The sequence below is a fragment of the Dermacentor andersoni genome, chromosome 8, assembly GCF_023375885.2.
Source record: "Dermacentor andersoni chromosome 8, qqDerAnde1_hic_scaffold, whole genome shotgun sequence".
NCBI lineage: Eukaryota > Metazoa > Arthropoda > Arachnida > Ixodida > Ixodidae > Dermacentor > Dermacentor andersoni.
In genome coordinates this window covers 157,668,824-157,696,520 of record NC_092821.1, presented here as the reverse complement: position 1 = coordinate 157,696,520, position 27,697 = coordinate 157,668,824, and the positions used below count along the sequence as shown (strand labels likewise).

At 49.4% G+C, this 27,697-nt stretch overlaps 1 protein-coding gene and 1 long non-coding RNA gene across 2 annotated transcripts in view; one reads left to right on the top strand and one right to left on the bottom strand.

The window, feature by feature from the left end:
* The window catches only part of LOC140219924 (sodium-independent sulfate anion transporter-like), a 521,780-nt gene that overhangs the window by 481,198 nt on the left and 12,885 nt on the right, over window positions 1–27,697 (bottom strand). The window lies entirely within an intron of this gene.
* LOC140213042 (uncharacterized) lies at window positions 963–2,913 on the top strand. The gene is made up of 2 exons (XR_011889982.1): window positions 963–2,463; window positions 2,532–2,913. It is a non-coding gene; the product is annotated as an uncharacterized lncRNA (long non-coding RNA).

The following is a 27,697-nucleotide window of genomic DNA, read 5'->3' as shown; positions in this document are numbered from 1 at the left end:
GGCCGGAAAAGTGGGAACCTCTAGGGCGCCGCCCTGTTGCTACTGGTCAATGTGGCCAGCGCAATTATTATTGAAAGAGCTGAAAACAAGTACAGGTCACCTTATGCTTTGTCATCTAAACACGCATACCTGATGGCTTTATGAAGGTGGTACGTTAATACTAAGTTTACAGAAAGCAATCGCTAAGTCCGTGACTTATGTAAATCACGATGTACGCATTCATGCAATAAAGGATGACGCGAATTTCGGTTTCGAATCTGTTTTTTGGATGCGTAGTAGTTTCGTACAGTTTAGGTTTGACATGCGATCCACTTGCGCATCCACATGACATGCGCGTCGACAGTGCTTTATGTGCCACCGAAGCCCCAAATTGCTCTGGCATATACCTTCACATGTAAGTAAACGAATGTATCTCCTTGTTGAGAATATCACGCGAGTAGGCAGCTCTTGTGGTGCATCACAATCGTTTGAAAAGCGTCGCAGTAGAGCATTTTCCTACATGCGGAGCGGTGTTTTTATTTGCAGTTTTCCCTACAGTAGGAAATTGCTGGACAGGCGGACCAGCGCACCGGAATTGTACTTGCGAAGCCACAAGCAACTCAAAGAATCTGTTTAATTGTTGCACTTTGAACAATCATGCCTCTACAAAGGCCACAGCAGAAAAACAGCCTGATGCCGAGTATTTCTGTGCCACGAAGTAATCAAGAGGCGAGTGCCTAATGCGGACGAAATCGAGTGCATCGAGACTTAGAACGACAGAAAGCTGAGCTAGTTGGTAAGGATTCATTATGCAAAACAGAGGTGAGGCGTGCAGACAGGACACAAGAGCAGAGAAGTGGCGCGGCGCTTGTGTTGTTGTTGTCCACTTCTCCACTCTTGTGTCCTGTCTGCACGCCTCACCTCCGTTTTGCATAACGAGTGCATCAACCCACATGTTATTAGCGTAGGCGTTTTATTAACTGTGCAATATTTTCAATACTTCCTTGCATGCCATTTCATGTGGCATATCTTTTCTGGTCACAAATTTGTGCAGCTAACTTATTTGCATGGTCGACTCCGGGCCTGTGGCATCGTTCATTTGCACTTGATGCTGAGTCTTTTACATGTATCCATAAACTGCAGATATGCACATCAGATCCCTGCGAGCATTTTCAAAATTCAATTATTTTAGACAACAGGCACATATGCAATACTGACATAATCTCAAATACCACTAAGCAGCTGGGACACATTTTTGTTGACCATACTCGCAGGTAAAATAAGTAGATCATGTGGACAGCTCCAGCTCATTTTCCTTAAATCAGTGTGTACAAGGGGTATGCAAAAATATTTTTTTTCTCGCGCACCGATTATTTTGCTGTATAAGCAAGAGAACCCACCACGCTAGTGTAACGTATCTTGTACATCACACTAATATGTGCTTTAATTTACCAAGTGAGATGAGTTACTTTTATGGCTCATTCAGTCATATCACACTGCAAGCTTCATTCATCAATCTTCAATTGGATTTTGCAAATGTTTAATGAAACATGTTTCCCTTTTATGCAGATATGCAATGGCAAGCCCTTCCGTGTGTTCCAAAGGTAAAATTTCAGCTATAAATTAAAAAAAGACATTTCTAGTCACAAACAAGCAAAAATGGTGAATGCAGAGTATCAGAAGCCCAAGGTACAGAAATTATGAGAAGTGTCGAATGATTTTAAGGAAAGAGTCGTATTTAAAAATGCAAGACTCTTTAGTAGAGTTCAAGCAAGTCAATATAGGTAGAATACTCTGCAAAATTATGCGAGTGAGGGGATGTCAAACAATGGGTCAGGAAATGCGTTGTTTTTCTGCAAAACAAAAGCTGATTGCCATTACATAAGTCACTTTAGCATCATGAGACTGCTGCTTGATAAATTCAGAAATAAACCAAAAAACAAGACACGCAAAAATAAAAAACAATTTAATGATGCTCTCTCCACACTGGGATAAATAAAAACAAACACATCACATCTAATGTGGACATATCAGACGCCTTCTGAAACACTAAAGGAAAAATTCAGTTTTGAGCTATGGCACTTGCCACATAGATTTGGGGGGCCTTGCACTAATAGTGATAGTTACCACTGCATTTAGAAATTTAAAGCATTCATACAGACAAGGATGATTCTTTATATTTTTGGCTACCACTTCAAATGCCTCCACCAAGTGTTACAATGCTGCACGCAGCCATACTAAGGATCTCGCAGCAACACCTGCAGGTAGAAAGCAGAAGCAGTCAAAGTGATGGTGTGTACTGGACACTATGTTTGAAAACTTTTAGGCAAGAAGAGTGCGAGAAGCAGACATAACAACTGCATTTATTTCCATAATTCCCCAGTTGAATGGCCTTTTCTTTTTGCTTAGACAATGCCTACGCCTAACCACAGCAGCTCCCTCATACAGACTCTGCAAGCCAAGAGGCCGTGGAGGCAAATGCAGGTAAGAGGCAAGAAGCAGTAGCACTGGTATCAACATTCATCAAATTTCTTTCTTTTTTTTTCATTTAGACAGCCAGCACACCTCGAACAGCCACCTTGACTGCGGGTGTGTCACCCTAGTCGCCAAGGAAACATCTGAGGGAAAGCGACAGGCAATGTGAACAGCCACTTCTCCATGTAAACGATACTCTTTCTCTCGGATGACTCCTACGCCTCGCCACGACAGCACACTTGTGCACAAAGATGCCGCGGAGGCACGTGCAGGTCACAGGCAATAAGCAGTGGCACTGGTGTCGACATTCACCCAATTTCTTTTTCTTACACTGAGGCAGCCAGCACACCTCGAACAGCCACCTTGACTGCGGGTGTGTCAGTAGATTCCTGTTGTACATATGCTCATAATAAACTTCAGTAAACTTGAACTTGATAATAAACTTGAAGGCAAATGGGACATTGATGCATTGTTTTTTTTAACATTTATTGTACACATACAATATATGTTATACTTTGCAGTGCTACAGAGCGTATTTTGAAGCTTCCCCCTATATTTTGCACCTTTAAATACGTATGTGTTGTGTGGCACTCAATGCAGTTCATGTTGTAGCAGCTGCTTTGTCTGTGTATCGCACATTGGCTTAAGCTCGTGATATCCACATACTTCTCTCACATATACAAAATAAAGTTCTATGTAGTCCTCAGTGTTACAACAAAAAATGAAAGTAAACAATCCGATCGTGGAATTATGTTTATTACAGTGATTCCTATGACAGTTACTGACAAGTTGACAACTTGAACTGGTCAATCCGTCCATAGCCTCCTCTATTTTTCAAAAATAAAGGAGGCTATGATCCGTCATGGCAAGGAATTGTATGTATGCATAAAAAAAGGGGGGGGGGGTATGTGTGTGTGTTTGTAGTGGGGGGTATAGGATTAGGGCGGTACGAAAAAATGTACCAACACCGTTGAGTTGAGTTGAGTTGAGTTGTTGTAGGCTACTGGTGGGATTAGCCTTGCAGTTGCTGCCGGCAATTGCTCCACCGTAGCGACACTTAAAATAAGTAAATCACATAATCAGACACAGACCTCACAAAATACAAATGGTCACTCCTCAGTTCACCATGTGGATGCCAAATCTGTGTCCTGTAGGTAATTTAAAAGAAGGCGAGAGACCTCCTTCCTACACAACCGGTTCCCGCGCGGGAAAACAGTGTCTTGAAAAGAGCTGTGAGGAACTCCTGTCTTCTTGAGGGACCCGAATAACACCCTCCTTCCCGCGTTATACACAGTACAGCACATTAGGTAATGTTCTATGTCACTGCACACCCCACACGTTGAACATAATGGTGATAACGCCAGGCCAGTCTTATACATCCACGCAGGGGTTCGAGCAGAGCCCGTGCGAATGCGGAGCAGTAAGGTGGCTTGGTTTCTTTTGAGGCCCTTGATCACACATGGCTTGTGAGGTGAGCTCCACAAAGAACTGAGGTGGCACAACACTGCTTCTCTGAAGAGTCTGTTGTCGTCTTGAGGCACTCTTCTCAATGGATTCCCAGACAGCGCTCTGTGGGCGAGGCTGTCCGCCATCTCGTTGCCTATGATACCTGTGTGCGAGGGCACCCATTGGAAACGTATGGAGAAGCCTTTGATATGGAGATTGTGCACCGAGCGTAGGGAGCTAAGACATAAGGCATCAGTAGGGAACCCGTGCTCTAACCTTTGAAGGGCAGATTTTGAATCTGTAAGAATAACAACAGGTTGAGGCGTACAAAACCGTAGTTTCTTTAGAGCTGCCTCAATGGCAACGCTTTCGGCCGTTGTGGAGGACACGACTGCAGTGAAGCGAATTGAAGTGAAGTGAAGCTCTGTGGACAAGGTCAAAGGATCTAGTGCAGCTGCTTGTGCAGCTGCTTGTTGTGGAGGACACGACTGCAGTGAAGCGAACTGAAGTGAAGTGAAGCTCTGTGGACAAGGTCAAAGGATCTAGTGCAGCTGCTTTTCACATTACCAACACCGTCCTCTAGACCCATTCCGTTAAGGTACCGTAACAAAGCGTATTATGCATAAAGTTTTTTTAAAAATCATGGGGTTTTACGTGCCAAAACCACTTCCTGATTATGAGGCACGCCGTAGTGGGTGACTCAGGAAGTTTCGACCACCTGGGGTTCTTTAACGTGCACCTCAATCTAAGTACACGGGTGTTTTCGCCCCTATCGAAATGCGGCCGCCGTGGCCGGGATTCGATCCCGCGACCTCGTGCTCAGCAGCCTAACACCATAGCCACTGAGCAACCACGGCGGGTTGCATAAAGTTCATACAACCAACTCTGATATTACTACACACGCCAGGCGACGCGAGCTACATTTGTCATGACGCATTCGCGACTGCACCGGATGCCCTCCATATTATTCTCGTTAATCGTGCTCACTGCACCGAGGCAAAAGAAGGATCATGGGCGCAGGTGCCTTTAAAGTATCTCGACCTTGCGAGGCACTGCTGCGCGTGCCAGGGGAGCTGTCCGTGCGAACACTCCCTGGCACACACCTGCCTCGGCGGCCACAACCTACGTACCGTTCTGCTTCGAGCTTTGATCCCCCCACTGTTCCTTGGGTGCCCTGGAGTTCCTGCGCCGCCTGCTTTATTATAATCTCAGGTGCACTCCTGAGACTTCCGTTTGTCGGTTACATGTGCCCTACAGCTGGATCAGTACTTACAACAATTAAAAAAACCCGATCTATCGTCGCGACGATAGATCGCGAAAGCGGCTTTTGCAACATACCGCGCCCGTGCGAAGAGAATTACGGAACGCCAACGAGGAATCTGACCACAGCTTCGAGCTGGTAACCTCGTCGAGTGACACTCCTGCAACAGGCGTGACCGCTGAAAACCGCATACCGCCGGAAACTTCAACAGGATCATCCCTCGTTTGCATAACTGCCACCTGTACGGCCAACATGGACCACACCCACACCGTCCCGCAACATAGAATAAAGAACCAACTTTTATAAAGCCCAAACACACGGCTGCACGCACACATCACGACACTACAAGCAAGACGCCATGCTGCTACGCTGCTACTGTTGCCGGATTAAAACTGACTACTGTCACCAAGTCTAGCAAGCGTCTCAGGAGCTGGCAACCTCGGTGCGTAGCAACATGGCGGCGCTCTTGCGGTTCCCGATTTCAATGCATGGGCCCTATGGGTAGCTTGTCCTCTAGAGTCACTATAGTAACTCTATGGCCGCAGCAGCGGCGCCACGGAGGAAGGAAACTAAGGAGAGGCCCTGACGTCACTCTTTGTGAAGCAAAAGTGAAGCCGGAATTTGGCGTTGCTCATGGCGATGCTCCGCCTTTTGGGCCACCCTCCTCTCTTGTTTACATCTTTCGCGAAACCACGCCGCGCTGCGCGTGGTGTCGCGCGCTCGCGCAACATCTGCCAGAGCACGGTGCAGGTAACACAGCGCAACAAGACACGGTGACTAACGCAAACCCGCCCACTCAGCGCCTTTGCCACGGCCCGAAACCTACCAGAGCAACACGTGTGAGCGCTCAAAACCATAACAACGCCGCCATTGTGGCCCAAAAGGCGTGGCCATACAACAAAAAAAAATAAAAAAGCAGCAAAAAAATGAGAACCTACTACGTCATTTCCGCCACACTTTTCTCCTAGCGCGCGGAGGGGGTAGGGCCTCTCCTTAGTTTCCTTCCTCCGTGAGCGGCGCGCAAGGCTTCGCCTCCACTATCGATGCCGCGAGCTGGGGCCCCGTCTCTCGGTCTGGCGTGACGTCACACCAGCGAGCGCCCTCTCTCGGTAGCGCCGCAGTAGCGGCGCGCAAGGCTTCGCCTCCACCATCGATGCCGCGAGCTGGGGCCCCGTCTCTCGGTCTGGCATGACGTCACACGGTCACGTGACGCGCAGCTGTGTAAGGAGGCGCCACGACCACCGATGGGCCGAAAGTGCGAGCAGTATTGCTTTCGCAATAAAAGGAACTGTTCAACAAGACGACCTCGCGCGTCTATACGAGAGTCGCCCCACAGGCAGCTGTGCGCATTGAAATCGCCAAGAGCAACATAAGGTTCTGGCAATTCGTCTATATATGACTGAAATCGATGTTTGTTTAATTTGTAGTGTGGGGGTACGCAAAGCGAGCAAATGATGACGAGTTTATTTAGAAGAACAGCTCGAACTGTCACTGCTTCAAGGGGCGTTTGTAGCTGTAAACGCTGACACAAAATACTTTTATGAATAAAAATGGCAACACCACCCGATGATACGACAGCATCATCGCGATCTTTGCGAAACTTGACATACCGTCGGAGAAAGTTTGTGTGTTGTGGTTTGAGGTGTGTTTCCTGTAGACACAGCACTTTTGGATTGTGTTTTTGGATAAGCTCTTGCACGTCATCAAGGTTCCTAAGAAGACCTCTGACGTTCCATTGAATTATTTGTGCATCCATATTGGAAGTAAATAGGTGCTGTGTAAACGGAAACAGAAGTATTAATTCCAGAGATTTCAGAGATTAGATTACAGAGCTCTTTCGAGGCCCTCCGGGGTTTTGCCCTTTTTGAAGCGTTCGAGCGAGCCTTGCCGCTCCTTAGGCGCTTGGTGCGCCTTGAGGATGGGTGTAGTGTCCATTGCCTCTTGTGAGGCGCCGGACACGTGCTCTTGCGAGCGAGAAGTTTCCCGAGAGAGTCCCTCCTTGGAGGGCAAGACCCCTGCGCCCACCAGCCCGGAGGTCGATGGGGCTCCCTGGAGGATCTGGCTGCGCCGGCTGTTGCCAGCGCTGGAAGAGGCCGGGGAGGTTGGGGCAGTCTAGGCTGCGCCCACTTTCGTGGTTGATGGTCCCTTCTGCTCGGTTGGTGGAGCAGCGCCAGCTGCGACCACCGTGGGGGCAAATGGCGTAACTGCCGACTCACTGCTTGTGGGTCGGACAGCCGCCGGAGGCCGTTGTGACGCTGCCCCCTGACGCGCCACTTCGGCAAAGCTTTTCTTTGGCAGGTATGCTACCCGCCTTCGTGCCTCTTTGAACGATATATTCTCTTTTACTTTTATCGTTACAATTTCTTTTTCCTTCTTCGAGGAGGGGCACGACCGCGAGTACGCGGCGTGATCCCCGTCACAGTTTACACAGTGGAGAGAGTTCTTACAAGCTTCAGTGGCGTGTTCAAGGGCACTGCATTTCGCACATGGTTGGCGGCCGCGGCAGCTCTGCGAACTGTGGCCGAAACGCTGGCATTTGAAACATCTTAGGGACTTCGGCACATATGGTCTGACACGGAGCTTGATGTACTCGGCCTCTACAGACTCGGGCAGAATACTTGAACCAAATGTGAGTATTAGGTGCTTCGTTTGAATTTCTTTACCATCCCTTCTCATCTTGATTCTTCTCACATTGACAACATTCTGCTCACTGAAGCCCTCCAAAAGCTCAGCCTCTCTCAGCTGGAGCAAATCATCATCCGAGACAACGCCGCGGGTGGTGTTCAGAGTGCGGTGTGGAGTTACTGTCAAAGGAACATCCCCAAATGATACTAGACTGGGCAACTTTTCGTATTGTTTCTGATCATGCAGCTCTAACAGGAGATCACCACTTGCCAGCCTTGATACCTTGTAGCCTGAACCAAGGACATCAGTTAAGGACTTGGAAAATAGAAAAGGGGAAATGTTTCGTACTTGTTTATTGGATTTTTCTGAATGGATCACATGGTACCGTGGGATGTTCGGGCTTTGGCATCCAAAGAACTGGAAAGCATCTTCGGTGCGCCCTCTTTTCTGAGGGCGCTCGGGAAGGCGAGGAAAGGAGCTAGCCATAGACAAATTTAAATTTCGGCAATAACGCCAGCCACCCACCGTGGGGCCCTACAAGGGGACGCTACAGGGACTGTATGAACAGGTCCTGTAAACGCCACCTGCACGTCATCACTATAACCAAATATGAAATAACCTAGGTTGGCTATTCACACAAGGTTAACCCTTGCTGCCTGGAAAATTGGAAGTAAAGGGAAGCCAGGAGAAGACAGGAAAGGTGGAAAGTGAGAGAAAGACGAAGGCTGGAGGGAGAGAGAGACAGGAAAAGGCAACTATCGATTTCCCCCGGGTGGGTCAGTCTACGTGAAGCCGAGGCCAAAGAGGTGGGTTGCCTCCGCCGAGGGGCCGTAAAGGTCCAAACACCCGGCATCGGCTCAACCCCCAGGATCCCCTTTTCCCCGGACACGGCCAAGCCGCGCAAGGTTAGACGAGGGAGGGTCCAACTCCCATGTGCTCGGGTACGTGGTGTCGCAACACAACAAACCCCTGCTGACGCAGACGCCCCTGCGGGGGCCCGTGAAGCCTTACTCAAAGCTCGAGAAGCACGCCATATTGCCCGACGTCGACTTGTGGAGTCGCAGGACAATCAGCGGCGCTTATTTGACGCCCGCCATCATGACGTCCATTACACACCGGCCACCCTGGTTCTCCTTTGGTCTCCGTCGCGACGCGTTGGCCTCTCGGAGAAGTTACTTTCACGCTACTCTGGCCCTTACCGTGTCTTGCGTAAACTAACTGACGTCACGTACGAAATCTTCCCTCTTGAGCCAACCGTGGCTCAGCATCGCTCCGATGTGGTCCATGTCGCGCGTCTTAAGTTGTATCACTCGCCCGCCACCTAACCAGCACCGAGCCGGTGCTTCCGCCGCCGGGGGTCATGTGACACGCTGACGAAGATGATGTTAGCTTGGTCGGAAGAAGACGACGCTCTGGACTTCGCGCGCTGTCTACCATCTTGTCAGCCGCTACGATTATTGTAAATATCCTGTAAATATATTGACTGTTTCTAAACCCCGTAACATTATATATATATATATATATATATATATATATATATATATATATATATATATATATATATATATATATATTCGATGTTGATTTACAGGATGAAACGAGGTCCGAGAGGGAAGCTACAGGCCAGGCCCAGCCGGCGCAGAGTATCCCGAGATCAAGCGCGCACACTCTACTTCTTCTTTCTCTGCCTCAGCCGTGCGGTGTTGCGACATTTTCCCCGGGGGCAGACGAAGCTCGCTGAGCGAGTTAAAGGGACATGTGATGGCACTGCTTGAGTCTGGCCATGTGAACAACTTGCGTCGCCCGTGAACGCCGATTACTTGCCCTCACTTTGGCGACGACATAGTTCACATCACTCAAGCGGCTGAGTATAACGAATGGTCCGGTGTAAGTCGCGAGAAACTTGCGGTACAATCCCTTTTTGTGAACAGGTGCCCACAACCAAACATAATCACCGGGAGTAAAGCTGCGGGGATATGCCGCGCATCATAGCGAATCTTGCTGTTGCCTTGTGAGGACAACGTCCTAAGATGCGCCAGTCGACGTGCTTCCTCAGCACGACACAGAGGTTGGGCGATGGAAGGATCTTCTTGGCACGATAAAGGTAGAATAGTGTCTAGAAAGCTCTGGGGAGCGCGTGCGTACAGCAAGAAGAACGGCGCATATCCAGTAACTTCGTGCTTGGCACTATTGTACGCGTACGTTACAAAAGGTAAGACGGCGTCCCAATTCTTGTGGTCAGCAGCAACATACATTGATAACATGTTGGTAAGGGTTCGATTAGGCCGCTCCGTGAGGCCATAGGTTTGCGGGTGGTAAGGAGTGGAATGACCATATGCAGAACCACAAAGCCGTAAAAGTTCTTCAACGACGTCGGCGCTGAATTGCCGTCCACGGTCACTGATGACAACACGGGGAGCGCCGTGACGGAGTACGACGTGATGCAACAAAAATGAAGAGACATCTGCTGCAGTGGCAGATAGAAGTACCGCCGTTTCCGTGTAGCGAGTAAGATAATCTACGCATACTATAATCCAGCGGTAGCCAGCTGACGTTTTTGGGAGCGGGCCAAGCAAGTCGATGCCGACTTTTTCAAAGGGTAACGTCGGTAGCCTAACTAGTTGTAAACAGCCTGCTGGGGCCGTCGTCATTTGGTTGTGGCGCTGGCAAACAGTACAGCTGGCGACATACTGTTTCGTTGTTTTCCAGAGCTTGGGCCAGAAAAATCTCTGTCTAAGTCGGTGTAGTTAAAGCCCCTCCATACGCGTTTCCGCCGACCAGGTTAAGTACCGCCAACCTACCCTCCTCCTCCACGCTCCTCTCCCACTCACCCCCTTAGCTTCCGGCGTCAAGCGGAACTTCCGTAGCTGCAGCTTCCTGTTCCGAGTGGAAGTGACGCTATGTTTTTTTAGCATTGTTTACTTTCGCGTCGATGGACAGGCTTTAATTGCACCAGCTGCGGTTTAAACTGTGAATGCGATTCCATCCAAGAAACACCGCCTATTGTAATCAGCGATCTGATCGTGTTCGCTGCTTCGCGTCAACCTGCGACGGGTTGTGGCACGAGTGACAACGTACAGTGGAATGTAGTGCATGGGTGCTTGGAGATCACTGCCGTTTTTCGTGCATTTGGAAAACGGCGACCGCGAACTACTACTTCAGCGGAACACAACAGCTTGTCGCCTTTGCATTCTTCTCATGGTCACTGCCACAGCTCTGCTCATCACGCGCGGGCGTCTCACCATCGGCAGTCAAAGCGGAAATTCCCGCAGCGCAACTCCAGGAAGCGGAAACGCCGGAACCGGAAATTTTGAAACCGGAAATGCCGGAACCGGATTTGGTGTGAGGGGAAAAGGCGGCGCACAACAAAGGTTGTCGCTACTTAAGAAAGCGGCGGTGGCGCGTGGATGGAGGGGTTTTGTGTAGTGTGCGTGCAAAGCCAAGGTGCCCGGACGTGATATCGTCATGTATGGAACGAAGGACAGCAGGGCGCAGGTTTTCGGGCACAACTAGAAGCAATGGGGGACCATCAACAGAGTAATTTTTTTTGTACAGCAAACCATTACGAAAAGTAAACGGTGTTGTTCCTGCTGGCTCGCGTGCAGCTGCCCGTAGGGATTTGAAGGTAGGGTCGCAACGTTGCTCGCTCTAGAAGGTACGCAGGTCTGGAAAGTCGGAAGAGATGGAAATTAGGTAGTCGTCGAAGTCATCATCCTCAGCTTTAGTGTGCGACGAAGGGAGACGGGATATGCAATCAGCATCCGTGTGACAGCGTCCGCTCTTGTAGTTAACGGAAAAGCTGTACTCTTGAAGGCGCAAAGCCCAGCGGGCCAACCGGCCAGACGGGTCACGCAGCCCAACCAGCCAACAGAGTGAATGATGGTCAGTCACTATCGTGAATGCGCGGCCATGTAGATACGGACGGAACTTCTGAATGGCGAACACGAATGCTCGGCACTCGAGTTCAGTAACGGTGTAGTTTGTCTCCGCTTTTGTAAGTGTCCGACTAGCGTAGGCAATGACATGCTCACGGCCACGGCAGAGCTGAACACAAGCACAGCGTCAACACTCGCACCACTGGCGTCAGTGTGCAGCTCAGTTGACGCCTCCGGATCAAAATGCTGCAGCACCGGTCCAGAAGTCAACAAAAATTTCAGCTGTTGAAACGCCGACTCGCAGTCAGCAGTCCACAAGTATGGGGTGTCTTTGTGAAGGAGAGACGTGAGGGCAGAGGCAAGCTATGCGAAATTCTTGATAAAGCGCCGGAAATATGAGCAAAGGCCCAAAAAGCTTCGCAGACCTTTCACCGTTTGTGGCTGTTGGAAGTCGCGAACCGCTGCTATCTTTTCAGGGTCTGGTCGTATGCCGTCTTTGTCGACCAGAAAGCCTATTGCGAGGGCTTGACGCTCACCGAAATGACATTTCTTCGAATTTAAAATGAGGCCAGCTTGCTGGATACAGTCAAGAACGATCGCCAGACGCTGATTGTGCTCGTGAAATGTCCTGCCGTAGATAATGACGTCGTCTAAATAGCACATGCAAATTTCCCATTTGAGTCCGCGGAGCACGGTATCCATAAGTCGCTCGAATGTTCAGCACAATGCGTTGGCGGGCTAGTTGGTGCGAATCCATGAATACTTTGTTTAGCGCAAAAAACAACAGACACAAGAAAGACGACCAGGACAAGGCGCTACTCTCAACTGACATCATTTTATTGCGTCACTCCTTTATAGACCTCTAAAACTAGAGGAACATGCGCAGTGAGCACCATGCGGTGGAGCCACCAACATCCGATCCCAAGAGCGCGCTCATGCGACAGAATCTAAAAAACCAAATTCAGCGCTGTACAAGGTTAAGGAAGGCACTCTAATGCACTGTGACCCCAATGACTGAATGAATAATGCTTCCGATAACTCTCGGGCGGTGGTGTCACGGCTCTTTTTCAAAATCGTGGTATCACGAAACATGGGTTCGCACTTGCATGTTTTACAATGCTGAGCCAAATGGGAACCTGTGCCTGTTGGTATGGATCGCTCATGTTCTCTAAGGCGCTCGTTAACGCAGCGGCCTGACTGCCCTACATACACTTTGCCACATGACAAGGGAATCTTATAAACCACACCGACGCTGCAATCTACAAACTTCACGTGGTTCTTTTCACAATCAGGTTTTTTACTTGTTTTAGATATACGGCTGCACAACATGGACAGTTTCTGAGGAGCGGAAAACACTACCGGAATTTGGTATCTAGTGGCGTCATTCTTTAGATTGTGAGCCACTCTATGGCAATACGGCACAACTTCAGGCCTCTTCTTTTGTGTACTGCAGTTACTTTTGTGCCGCTTCCCTTTCAGTCTCTGAAGCAATACCTCCGAGACTGACGTCACCACCACACTTGGGTAACCAGCAGCCTGCAGCCTATTTAACTGCATGTGCAATGAAACTCAGGTTCGCAGAGTGATGACAAGATGTCATTAACGAAGATTCTAGACACATCAAGGCGATGGCGCGTTTCACAGTCTCTGAGTGCACAGACGCGTAAGCTAAAAGTTGCTTACGTGCACGTGGCGAGTACATCCAACAGGCGTGGCCTGTTTGTAAGGATAGCTGCAAATCTAAAAACTGGAGTTTACCGTCCCTAGATAGCTCATGTGTGAAAGTTAAACCTTTGCCATTGTCATTGAACAGAGTTAAAATATCAGCTACCGTAACGGAGCATTCGTTATTAGTATGTTTTATCACAACAAGAAAATCGTCAACATATCTAAAAATTTGAACCGAGTCATTGTTTAAGGCACTCTTAAGAGCGCGTTCGACAAACGATAAAAAAGTATTATAAAGAGCAGGCGCCACACATGAACCAATACACACACCATTTTTCTGGATAAAAAGGTTATTTTCGAACCGGATAAAAGTTGCACTTAAATAAAATTCAAGAATGGACATGAAACTTTCCGAAGACAACCCGGTCGCATTGCGAAAATCTACCTCGCCACTTTCTTCGATGCACGTCATCACACTGCGAAATAGCTCATCATGCGGTATTGAATAGTAAAGATCTTCGACGTCAACAGAAAAAATGTCGGCTACTGAATGGTTGTCTTCCAGAAAGGAAACAACATCGAAAGAATCCTTTATGCCATAAGGATCGTCAATGGTCAAATGCTTCAACTGTTTTTGCAAAAAGCGGCTCACCAAAACCTGCCAACAGTTGTTTTCACTGACTATTGTGCGGAAAGGCACATCCGGTTTGTGCGTTCTTGCAGTGAAAAAAGCAAGTACCTTACATTGTTTTACATCTTTCACAATCTTGGTGAGGCCTATGTTTTCCAACAAAGAAATGGCTTTGCGTTTTACCTTCTGAGCTTTCTCATTTTCCAGAACGAAGTTCTTGTTGACAGCCTCAATGGCTTTTTTGTTGAAGACAGCAGACGGAGCTATCACAAAACCGCCCTCTTTGTCACTCAGTAACAGCCGAAGTTCATTGTCTCTAACGAAAGATACCGTCCTCTTATTCACAGCTGTCGAAGGTGGCGCGCTCCCGGTGACGGTCCTACGAAGGCAGTCCACCCCATCGAGGAGGCACCGCTCCTGGTCCTCTAGTTCTGCTTTCCTTGCGATGTGCCTGTTCAAAGCCAGTAGCTCATGCGCAGGAATTCTTGGTTCCGTGCTATACTTCGGCCCATTCTTTAACAATGCAGCAACTTCGTCAGGAAGCCTGACGTCACCGAGTACCTGGAAACCAGCGGTGACAGGTTGCGTTTTTTCCTTTCTGCGCGGGAGTCTGGACCGGAGGAGTAGCAGCAGCTGTGTCCACCAGAATTCTGTAGTCTGAGTTGATAGACGTCTGTAGAAACGAAACTTCTGCTCGGCCACAATAGGCGCGTCGCACGAGTAGCAGACAGCTTTCAACCAGTCGTACAGAAGGCATACCTGCCGCCAAATTTCAGAAAGAAGAATCCGACACATGCGCCGCACGTGACCGACAGAAGGCCTGACGTTGCCGAAGAGACTCGCCACGTTTTGAGGAACATGTCCATTCTTCATTCAGAACGTAAGCATCCTTGCACGGCACACAGCAAAACCTATGTGACTGACCAGAACAGCAGGTTCAGGAGATGACACAGACACACAAATATCAGGGCCCACAGTAGAGGAAAGATAGTTCAGCACAATGCGTTAAAAAAATTATGGGTTTTTACGTGCCAAAACCACTTTCTGATTATGAGGCACGCCGTAGCGGAGGACTCCGGAAATTTTGACCACCTGGGGTTCTTTAACGTGCGCCTAAATCTAAGTACACAGGTGTTTTCGTATTTCGCCCCCATCGAAATGCGGCCGCCGTGGCCGGGATTCGATCCCGCGACCTCGTGCTCAGCAGCCTAACACCATAGCCATAGCCACTGAGCAACCACGGCGGGTAGCACAATGCGTTGGCAGGCTAGTTGGTGCGAATCCATGAATACTTTGTTTAGCGCAAAAAACAACAGACACAAGAAAGACGACCAGGACAAGGCGCTACTCTCAACTGACATCATTTTATTGCGTCACTCTTTTATAGACCGCTCAAACTAGAGGAACATGCGCAGTGAGTACCATGCGGTGGAGCCACCAACATCCGATCCCAAGAGCGCACTCGTGCGACAGAATCTCAAAAACCTCGAATGTCGCTGGAGCGTTGCATAAGCCAAAGGGCATAACGTTGAACTCAAAGAGACCGTCAGATGTCACGAAGGCTGTCTTCTTCTTGTCTGAGGGGCGCATGAGAATTTGCCAATATCCTGACCGTAAATCAACAGAAGAGAAATACGAAGCGGAGTGGAGGCAGTCGACGGCGTCATCTATTCGTGTTGGGGGTGCACGTCTTTCTTTGTGACGGTGTTTAGGCGGCGATAGTCCACACAGAATCTCCATGAGTTGTCTTTTTTCTTGACTAGGATCACAGGAGCAGCCCAAGGGCTACATGATTCCTGGATGACTCCTCTCTGTAGCATTTCTTCGACCTGCTCGGCGATGACTTTTCTCTCTGAAGGTGAAACGCGGTAGGGCTTCTGACGAATTGGCGTTGCTTGCCCTGTATGGATGCGGTGCTGCATACGAGACGCCGGTGGTGTATGGGACGCTCGTTGGCCTTGAGCAAAATCAAACACTGTGGCGTGGCGAGGCAGCACAGCTTCCAGCAGACACTGCTCACTAGAAGACAGCGACTTGTTCATCATGCGCTTAAAGTCAGCAGAATTATCTTGGTTGGAATCAGGGTTGGATTTTTTTTCGGCAGTTGACATTTCGACAGTTCTGACGCTGAAAATGGCTTGTTCATCAAAACTTGCCAGTTTAAGTCCTAGCGGCAATGTTATGGATTGGGTTGAAACGTTCACTGTCCACAAACGAGTACAAATATCAGCGGTGTCAACGAGAGAGCAAGGGACTATCGCATTTTTCTTGAGCGCATTGTTATAATCGGGCTCGGCTAAGCCACAACAAGAAACTGTACGAGGGCGAGAAGTATTGACAGGTACAAACATTGCAGCCTGAGGGGGCAAAAACACATCTTGTGACACGAAGAGAACGTCGGCGGCATCACTGGTGCTATCTGTCATTGAAGTTCGCGCGTCGCGGCGAAGAGAAATCGCGCCACTTCCACAATCCAAAGTTGCCCCCCACTCACGCAAGAAATCAATTCTTAAAATAATGTCATGCGTTGTACGTGCAAGCATAGTAAATTCACTTCGAAATGTCTGGTCCCCTATCGTAACTGAAACAGAACAGACCCCAAGTGGGCGTAACATTTCCCCGCCAACACCACGAAAGGTAGCGTTCCGATCGCAAGAAAACATCACTTTTTGTCCAAGACGATTTTTGAAGGACAGGCTCATAACAGAAACTGCCGCCCCGGTGTCAACTAAAGCAAAAGCACGCACATCGTCAACTAAAACGCTCACTTTGTTTTTAAACAATCTTACACAAGGGAGTCTTGATGAAGATGAACATATTGCGGCCTCACCCCCGTCGGTCGCACCAGCTAGTTTCCCAGCGGCGGCGGTGATAACGAGCGACGACGAGGTGATGGAGAGCGTCGTTGTCGTGTCGGTGGTGGTGTGAGGCTGCGATCGGAAATGGGGGAGTCACTGCGGTTCGCGCGTCCCTGCTGCAGCCGCTGGAAGGAACTGGGACATGGCCAGGGCTCGTCAGCGGGCACGCGGGGTGTGTAGGAATTAAACCGTGGAGCACGCTGCTGGCGGCGGTGGCAATACCTAGCAATGTGTCCAGGCACACCGCAGCTGTAGCAAATACGGGAGTTGCGGCTTGTCGCGGGTGACACCGGTGACATGGGTGTCATGGGTAGAAACGTACTCTCAGGCTGGTTGTAGGAGGGAACAGCCCGCAGAACAAATCGTTGTGGTGCATCTTGTCGGCGTCCCAGACTTGTCGGTTGCGGTGGCAAGTTGCCGCTCTCCGTGCGATCAGCATAGGTCCTGCGAGGTTCTCGGTAACTCTGAGGTGCCCAGGTGGCCGGTGGCACACGAGAGCGATTATCAAATGCACACTGATGGCACACATGAGCGTCGTCAACAACATTAAGGCGTTCACGCTCTTCTTTAACCCCTTGCCGAATCACCGAGGAGATGTCGTCGTTGGTTGGGACGGACACACTTGCAATCGTAGTAACATTGTCCAAGCGTCCAAACTTTGGCCCAATTCTTCTCATTTGCAGCGCTTCGAACGCCCGGCAGTGTTTCTTCAGGTCAGACGGAGTACTAAGATCTTTAAGATCTTCCTTCGTTATAAAAAAATTATAAACATCTTCAGCGATTCCTTTAAGCAGATGTCCTGCTTTGTCTTCGTCTGGGATGGTAGCGCTGACGATTCCGCATAATTTCAGAACAGCCTCTATGTACGTTGTACACGTTTCGCCAGGTAATTGAGCTCGTCGGGAAAGCGTCTGCTCAGCCTTCTTTTTCTTAGAGATAGGGTCTCCGAAGCACTTGATGAATTCTTCGACAAAATTATCCCAGCTTGTCAGAATGCTCTCGTGGTTTTCAAACCAGAGGAGCGCGGTTCCAGCGAAAAAAACAACACGTTATCGAGCTGCTTCGTAGTACTCCAGTGGTTGTGGCGACTCACTCTGTTGTAGTGTTTAAGCCAGTCGTCGACGTCTTCGTTCGCCTTCCCCGAAAAGGTGGGTGGCTCTCGCAGCGGTGTCCAGTAGCCAGCCTGGCCTGCGTGATTGCTGTCTGGTCCGCCGCAGGTGGGGTCGTCATTGCCTTCTCTGGAATCGGTCATGTCCGTTGCTTGTGGTTGTAAACCGGCCAAGCGTCTACTCCGTCGGACAGTTGGTAGAGCTGTGTCGTCCAGGATCGTCCAAGATTTACCCCGCACGTCCACCAAAGATGTTAGGAATGATGTTTATTTACAGGGTGAAACGAGGTCCGAGAGGGAAGCTACAAGCCAGGCCCAGCCGGCGCAGAGTATCCCGAGATCACGCGCGCACACTCTACTTCTTCTTTCTCCGCCTCAGCCGCGCAGTGTTGCGACATTTTCCCCGGGGGCAGACGAAGCTCGCTGAGCGAGTTAAAGGAACCTGTGATGGCACTGCTTGAGTCTGGCTACGTGAACAACTTGCGTCGCCCGTGAACGCCGATTACTTGCCGTCCCTTTGGCGACGACATAGTTCACAATATATAATGATACATGCATATTGCGTGTTTCTTGTGGGCGATGCACGCGGGCGCCCCGACGAAAACGACACACGCTCTCTGGCTCTCGAGCTGTCGGCTGAACTGGCCAGCGCTGCAGTTATCCTTTATAAATATACTTTGTAAATAGTTTCCAGTTCTTAATACTTCGCGTAACATTTTGGTGGAGGGTGCCGTTCCCCGTCCTCGCCACGGAGCTCCGCAGCGACCGCACCGTCCTGCTTTCCGTCATGGCTCCCGGTGACGACACCTCGTCTGCTTCTACTCCTACCACCCCGACAACAACGTACGTTACGGTTAGCAATCCCCTCGATCCTGGCATTTTCTCTGGCTAAGATAATGGTGCGTTGAGGACTGGCTCAGCCTGTGTGAGCGTGTTAGCCTAAACAACCGCTGGGACCCTACCATTATGCTGGCGAATGGCCTCTTCTACTTGGGCGGAACTCCTCGTGTCTAGTTCCGGACACACGAGGACGAGATCTCTAGCTGGGGTGCTATCAAGAAGAAGCTCAGTGACCTCTTTGGAAATCCCACCGTTCGGCAGCTGGCTGCTATAGAAAAGAGCTTGCTACCCGAGTTCAGTCTTCTACTGAATCGTATGTTTCGTACATGCAAGACGTGCTCGCTTTTGCCGGAAAGTCGATGAGAAAATGGCCGAGGTTGACAAAGTCGGCCACGTACGCAAAGGGATCGCGGACGACGCGTTCAACTTGTTAGTCTTCAACAATGTGTCCACCATCGACGTCATTGTCAAGGAATGCTGCCGCTTTGAGCACGCCAAAAGCCGCCGCGTCATTCCACAGTTCTCCCAACTCCCTAATGCCCCAACCACTGGAACGCGTCGGCAAGATTCGGCGCGCGCCGAAAAGCGAACGCTTCGCTTCGCGTTGGCCGGGGGAAGAGGGCACGCAACCACTGGACAGAAGCTCTGACGCGCGCCGAAGCTCGCTCCTCGGCTGTGGCGCACTGTTGCTGGACTATCCTGTCTTCGTCCGTCAAAGTTCGGCCTAAAACAGCCTGCTGTAAACTAAGCTTGAAACAATAAGTTAGTGATCTGTATGCGCTTTTAGATATATATATAAAAAAACACGTTTGAATAATGAATAAGCGCCTGCCGCAACAGTTTGTTTTTATTTTTGAAGCAACAATAGTGCACAAAATATCGACATTAGCGCTCGCGCTCGCGCGTCGTCTGTCTGCAAGATCACTTTGCGAACGCCTGCACGACGCTGCCGTATCATATCAAAAACTGTTGTACCATATCATTCTTTGGTAGCTCATTGCACCGCCAACTATATAAGAATTAGGCGTGCAAAGTATCACTGAAAAAATCTGTGTTGGAAATATTGTCACGTAGTAGTGACGGTAAAAAATAGTACAGACTCAATAGCAACGATAGCGGCGAGCAATGTCGGCAATCGTCGAAAATCTCATCTGTGGGTCAAGCGCGTCTGTTTGCATACATCAGTCGTCGAAAGTTACAGCGTATTCGCTAGGGCCCGCGCGCCTTCCAGCCCGCGCGCCTTCCAGAAACTACTACACAATTCGTGTCGCGTATGCAATCAGATTAACAAGGTTCGTCGACAACAGACAGAACCATCGATAACATTCGCGAAACTTCCGATACGTTCAGGCACATCCTGCACCGCGCGATAACGTTTAAATTTTTTTAGACGGTGAAATACGGTCACCGGATACAGGTAAAGCATCCGTGTCAATATAATTACGCTTGTTGGTGCATGAAAGAAACGTGGAAAAGTGGGTTCTGATAAAATCAGCAAAAAAGAATTGAAACACCTGTAGCACTCACAAAAAAAAATCTAGAATAGCTAAAATTTATGTACTTCGTAGCTTGTCTCCCCCCGATTCTTGATTCTGTCAAATTTAGCCCATGGAGCACCTCTCTTATTCTAGGTTGTTTTGATGCATCAACACCGCATCCGGAGGCCTTCACATTGAGTGTATTGCTACAAAACAATTCCACAGTGTAAAGGCCATGTTCTATTGTAACTTGATTCCACATGTCAAGTTTTTCTTTCTTTACATTAATGAAATGACATACTGTCAGATAATACAAGCTTGAGAATTGTAGGGTTTTAATAGGGGTATTACGTTGCCCTTTGCTAAGTCGTACTATTGAAGCGCTTATACGAATGTATGGGAGCAGGTCATTTGCATAATGTAAGAAATATATAAACAGGTTATTTTCACAATTTATACACTTCGTCACCACAAAAAAAAATTGCACTTTATTGTTTTCAGCCTGCTATGATGTTTTGACTGAGAAAGATATATTGAATTCGTTCTGCGAGGCACGCAATAATTGCTGCGGCATATTATTTTATTGCACAACACTGGATACAGTAGGCAGCCATTATTAAAACTCAGACGAAATTAATAGCACAATGCATATAATCAGGCACATATCTTATTATTATTGCACTTTCTTAATTCATGCCCTTTCTTTATTTGCACGAAAGCTGCTGCACTGAAATAGTATACTAGTACATACTTAAAAAGCATGATTTTATACTCAATCATTCAAATGTTTATTAACAGCTAGAGAGCCTTTGTACTGGGGCACTTAACGAGCACTATGTGAGACAAAATGGACAGAAAACATGAATGTGGTAGACAAAAAAATGCAAGATAGAGAAACAAATAAGGAAACAGGAAACGAGGAAAAGTAAAAGGGAGTTAATCCTATGTGATTATCTACAGATACACAAAACACAGGAAATGAACTCTGAAGTATGTTTTGGAGTCAAGTCTTATATAGCACAATCTTCCAACAAGGCCAGGCAACGAATGTGGAATGCTACCTGGTATAATGTTGCGGCACGAACAAATGCATATGATCAAGAAGTTTTAGGGAATACATAATGTCATGTACCATCTTATACAGGAACAAAAGGTGGGATTAAGTCTTGAATCTAGAGGTGCGAGTTGAAGTATACTTGAGAAGGCTCAACTGTGGTCGCCAGAATGGCAAAAGTGGTGCTTTAAGATAGATATCAATTTATTCTGAATGCTTTCAATGAGGTCAGAATTAGATATACTCGTTGCACCCCCTCCTACAGAGGCATACTCTAGTAGTTGGAAGCACACAGCAGAATTTCAGAAACACAACAGGTGAGTGGAAATCATGCAATATACGGCATGAAATTCCAAGAGCGTGAAGGGCATGTTGTGTAATTATCCATGTGAAGAGAAGCTTAACTTTTTGTCGAAGTACACACGAAGATCTTTCATTTCATCGACCCTAAGGAGTGGAGCATCACGTAGGGTGTATCGAAATTTCACATGGTGCGTTTTCTGCATATAACTTAATGCCATAGTATAGGAAGCATTTAAGAGTACTTATTGTTTCTGCACCAGTTTGAGAGTGAAAAAATGTCTTTTTGGAAGTCGATGCAGTGGTGAACACTGTTGACAGTCTCAAATACTTTTAAGTCGTCGGCACAGAAAGTCGTGCTGTAATTTATTAAAATGATTTTAGCACTAACAGAAAGCAAGGAATCTAATATCGATTCAAACACTTTTGACGCACTGCAGAGGATCGATATAGGTCGGCAGTTAGTAACTGCACATCTAGCACCTGATATGTGCATAGGCAATGTCCATGCTACCTTCCCAGTGCTAGAAAACATACTAGATTTTAGGGAACTATTGAAGATGCTTGTGAGAACAGGGAACAAGTATGCTTCCGTACGTCTTAAGCTCTGCGGAAGAAATACCATCAAAAGAAAGGGTAGGCTTAAGGCACTTCATACACTTGAAAACTGACTGATAGCATACACTGTGCCAGACTGAGAAGGAAGGTTACTTGAAGCATATTTCACACCATATAGCAAACAGAAATGTTCTGCAGAGGCATCAGCAGTGTTCGAGACAACACCACTATTTTCATGAAAAAGACGTACATCTTTGGCACTCTTGTTAGAAGAGTGAGAGTGCACACAGCTCCAGACAGGTTTTTAATTGTGTCACGCTGGCTTCAACACAATCAATGTGGTCGTAGTGATGATTCTACTACTACTACTACTACTACTACTACTACTACTACTACTACTACTACTAATAATAATAATAATAATAATAATAACAATAACAATAATAATAATAATAATCTTAGTGGTAACTTGGCACGCTAGACTAAAAAAAAAGCCTAATGCCTGTTAGAGCGTCTGATAACCAGCCATCTAGAGCAGAAATTTGCAGGATGCAGAAGACACCTCCTTCCCCTCCACGTGCGCACACACATACACACGCACACACAGAACGGCACACACGCACACATTCGACGGGTGCACAACACACAGGAGGGCCAATTCAGTTGGTTCCAAGGAAGGAGAATACAAATGGCCAGGGGGGTGGAGAGAAAGCTCTGTATGTCAGATATAACCATAGAGTTGTGGTGTCGGGCCATAGAGGCGCGATGAGGTCTCAGGCTGTGCTGACCACTTGTTCAGACGAACTGAAGAAAGATTAGTGCTGTCAAGAGAGCCGTCAAGCACCCTGCAGTATAGACTAGTGCAATGTCGCGCTGGTATTGCAGGGTGTGCTACTTGAGGGGTTAGAGGCAATCCTCGTAGGCTGGCACGAGCTTGCGACAACCGAAAATACGGGAGTAGAAGGTGCGTGTTGTCCGGCGCTGAACAAGCTTAAGTTTGTTAGCGTTGCGAGTTTGGTACGGGAACTATATTGATGAACAGGACTTAAGTCGTGACAGAATGATAGAAGCGTAGAGTGCTCAGAAAACCTTACGTCATCAGGGAAGGGAGACACGGGACACAAACTTAAGAATGGGCTGATGCGTAGATACAGTGCTGGTGACATATGCGGAAAAGTTGAGAGAAGAGGTAAATGTTACACCCAGAATGGAAAGGGCCCGAACAGTCTTTATAGAGGTGCCTCCAAGTAAGTAGGTTGGACGTGCAGCAGTTTTGTTGTCGCTGATACATATGGCAGCACTTTTTGCAGTGCTACTACAAAGTTTGTTATTGTAGGCCCAGTCGTTCACGTTTAGGGAATGTATTTATTGCAAGCACATATGCTGTGCATCGGCATATTGTTGTTATGGAAGTGTTAACTTGTTAATCAAACACATTCTGCGCAGATGTATTAGTAACTTGGTTTTGAGTAGATCTTTGTCCTGACTACAATTTATAGTATCACAGCAAGAAACATTTTAGTAGAAGCTGAAGGGATTCCAGCAGTTTAAGCATACCGACTGCACAAAACACTGATGACACCTTTTCTCCTTCCCCACAATGCACTCGCACCATCTACACTTTCCATAAACAAAAAGTGAGATAAAAAGCAATTACAGTTTCATTGACTCAGTACTTGCTCCTTCTGAAGCAGGCATCGAATCAATCGTGGTATATGCTGCTACATGCGTAGGTCTTGCATGATGCAGGTCCTGCTATGCACTGCACACGGAGCACACGTTGCAAACAGATTTCTTTTTCCAGTGGTCAAGTATAAGGACACACTGACTCAAACATGACTGCGTTGTCACGTATACTTCAGTGCGTCAGTGTTCTTGATTGCTACACGAGCGATTTATCCCCAACTAGCCCAAAAGACGGATGCACTTGAAAGAAGTGAGTGAAGGAGTACAGTGAACTTGTACTGAACTGGATTCACATGCCGAATAGAAGAGCACACTGCAGTGTCAGCTGAAACGGGCGGCATGGCTGATTATGTAAGTACTTCCCATAGTTCGGCTACTAGTGTCTTTCGCTTTCGAAAGTTACCTTTGCCACCGGAAACAGCGCAGAGCTTGCCCGTTAAACTTGAGTCGCCCGACATCACACGAAACACGCCGCGGTTGACCACCCCAAGGTCCACACGCTTCATTCACCACATCACACATCACACGAAGTCAGGAGTGCCATAATTTAAATCATTGAAGCACCAAACGGAACTGAAAATTCATTTCCTTCGACAGAGTTTCTCAGCTGCATTCGTTCACTAGCCAGTTACGAACTCGGACGCGCTAGGCCTACGCGTAACGTAAACAACATCGGCGATAGGCGAGTGCTGATTATCCAGACTTCGGAGCTCGTAAACATGTTTCCTTTCGTTTTGAGCACAAAATACACATACAATTAAAAAAATGAATTATGGGGTTTTACGTGCCAAAACCACTTTCTGATTGTCGTACGAGGCACGCCGTAGTGGAGGACTCCGGAAATTTCGACCACCTGGGGTTCTGTAACATGCACCTAAATCTAAGCACACGGGTGTTTCCGCATTTCGCCCCCATCGAAATGCGGCCGCCGTGGCCGGGATTCGATCCCGCGACCTTGTGCTCAATAGCCCAACACCATAACCACTGAGCAACCACGGCGGGTGCACGCATACAACAAGCACAGACGTAGCGTCAATCGTGATTCGGTTGACTGCTTTGGCAGACGATCGCACTGAGCCCGGCGAAACCCAGTGGGCAGGTTGGATTAGTCGGCGTCGTTCGAAGTCGCTTCGGATCCACGTCGCGCTGCCACAACCCACTGTCGTCGGTCGGTCGGTCGGTCGGTCGGTCGGTCGGTCGGTCGGTCGGTCGGTCGGTCGGTCGGTCGGTCGGTCGGTCGGTCGGTCGGTCGGTCGGTCGGTCGGTCGGTCGGTCGGTCGGTCGGTCGGTCGGTCGGTCGGTCGGTCGGTCGGTCGGTCGGTCGGTCGGTCGGTCGGTCGGTCGGTCGGTCGGTCGGTCGGTCGGTCGGTCGGTCGGTCGGTCGGTCGGTCGGTCGGTCGGTCGGTCGGTCGGTCGGTCGGTCGGTCGGTCGGTCGGTCGGTCGGTCGGTCGGTCGGTCGGTCGGTCGGTCGGTCGGTCGGTCGGTCGGTCGGTCGGTCGGTCGGTCGGTCGGTCGGTCGGTCGGTCGGTCGGTCGGTCGGTCGGTCGGTCGGTCGGTCGGTCGGTCGGTCGGTCGGTCGGTCGGTCGGTCGGTCGGTCGGTCGGTCGGTCGGTCGGTCGGTCGGTCGGTCGGTCGGTCGGTCGGTCGGTCGGTCGGTCGGTCGGTCGGTCGGTCGGTCGGTCGGTCGGTCGGTCGGTCGGTCGGTCGGTCGGTCGGTCGGTCGGTCGGTCGGTCGGTCGGTCGGTCGGTCGGTCGGTCGGTCGGTCGGTCGGTCGGTCGGTCGGTCGGTCGGTCGGTCGGTCGGTCGGTCGGTCGGTCGGTCGGTCGGTCGGTCGGTCGGTCGGTCGGTCGGTCGGTCGGTCGGTCGGTCGGTCGGTCGGTCGGTCGGTCGGTCGGTCGGTCGGTCGGTCGGTCGGTCGGTCGGTCGGTCGGTCGGTCGGTCGGTCGGTCGGTCGGTCGGTCGGTCGGTCGGTCGGTCGGTCGGTCGGTCGGTCGGTCGGTCGGTCGGTGTCGGTCGGTCGGTCGGTCGTGTCGTTGTCGGCCTACTATTACAACACTGTCTTTCAGGAACACTGTCGCGCGCGTCGTGCCTCCAAAGAAGTCGGACGATCGTTGGTGCCGGCGCCTTCGCATGGGCGGCCATTATAGGCACAACAGCCGGAGGCTTTGCAGCCTCCGATTGGTTGACGCCTGCGACGCGTCGCAGCCTCTCATTGGTGTACGCTGGCGAAGCTTCGCCTCGCGTCGGCAAACTTCTAGCATCGGCAATAGACATAATCGCTGCGCGTCATCACGTTTCGCCGTGTTCCCGACCGACGCTTCTGACGCTTTGGCGCTTCGGCGCGTGCCGAAGCTTTCCGACGCGTGCCAGTGGTTGAGGCATAACACGGCTGCGACGTCGTCTTGCGTCGACCTTACCGCTTCACCACCCTTAAATGAGCACGCCACACGTATTGTTCGGCGCGAATTCGAGGCTACAAGTCCTGCGCCGTTCCATCCACGCACACTTGACCCCACCATTGACCAACCAGCCCCAGCGATCTCTCTCATTCAGGCAGTTGTGCGGCAAGAATTTGCAAACATCGAATTTAGTGCTGCCTGCTCCGTCTCCCGACCTGACGCCCGACCGGTGCCGACAGCTACGCCTCACAGCGATTTGTATTCCCCTCCCAGATAGCGCAACCCTGCCACAATATATATTGTCCTCATTGTGTACCAGCATTCGGAAACTACCACCTGGACGTCGTATGTTTCGATACCTCGGCCAAGGCTGCAAGTTCCAAGCACTGCAACAATGGCGGGAAATGTGTCCAACACGTCCACAACAGAAGCACAACGGTTTGGATAAGGGAAGTAAATGGCTGCATGGAACTGGTCGGAGTTACGCACCTGAAGGGGAACTGGGGAAGGCAGCTTCAATCTCGCGGTGGATGATGCGCACAATATCGTCGGATGCAGCAGGAACGGGTGGAACGGGTAGGAGACAGAGGTCCTCGCAGGTAGACGTCGCAGCCGTGTTCAGAAGAAGTGTGAAGTTAGGAGTAACGCAGCGACTTTTTACTTCTTCATAGCGTCGTCATTCATTGATGACGTCTTGCACTATGGATGAATTCTTAAAAACTATAAGTGTAAACGCGTCATCCGCGATACCTTTGAACATATTGTCACAGACAAAGCCACAAGAGACTTCGGTCGACGCTATAGATCTTTTTATATATATCGCTGTCCTGGCACCTTCATCGTTCTCTTCTTCTGGGAGCCACGCAACATGCCTAGCATGTGGCACCGAATCGCACCGAGTGGCTGTCAGCTGTGTCGAGGCCGTGGCATTACCCCCCTCCCTAGAAGCATCGTCTCGATGCGGAACATTGATGCACTGGAGATTGCCACGGGGATGCTGTTAAGAGGGACGTAGATGGTGAGAGAGGTGTGGGACTTTGCGTTCAGCGGGAGTGGTATAACTTCAATCTAGAGACGTGAACGACATCGGACAGGCTTGGGCGTCGGGGACGGCGAGCGGTGCCTTCTCCTTCAGGAATCACTTCGTATGTGACGTCGCCGAGTCGTTGAACGATCCGATAAGGTCCAAAGTAGCGGCGCAAAAGTTTCTCCGACCGACCACGCTGGCGGATCGGTGTCCACACCCATACTTTGTCACCGGGTTGATAAGTGACGTCGCGGTGACGAAGATTGTATCGGTCGGCGTCATTGTGTTGTTGGTAGCGGATACGCATTCGTGCGAGCTGGCGTGCCTCTTCGGCGCATCGAGCGAATTCGGCAGCATCATTGACAACATTAGAACAGTAGGTGGGTAAGAGCATTGCGTCCAACGTTGTGACAGCTTCCCGGCCGTG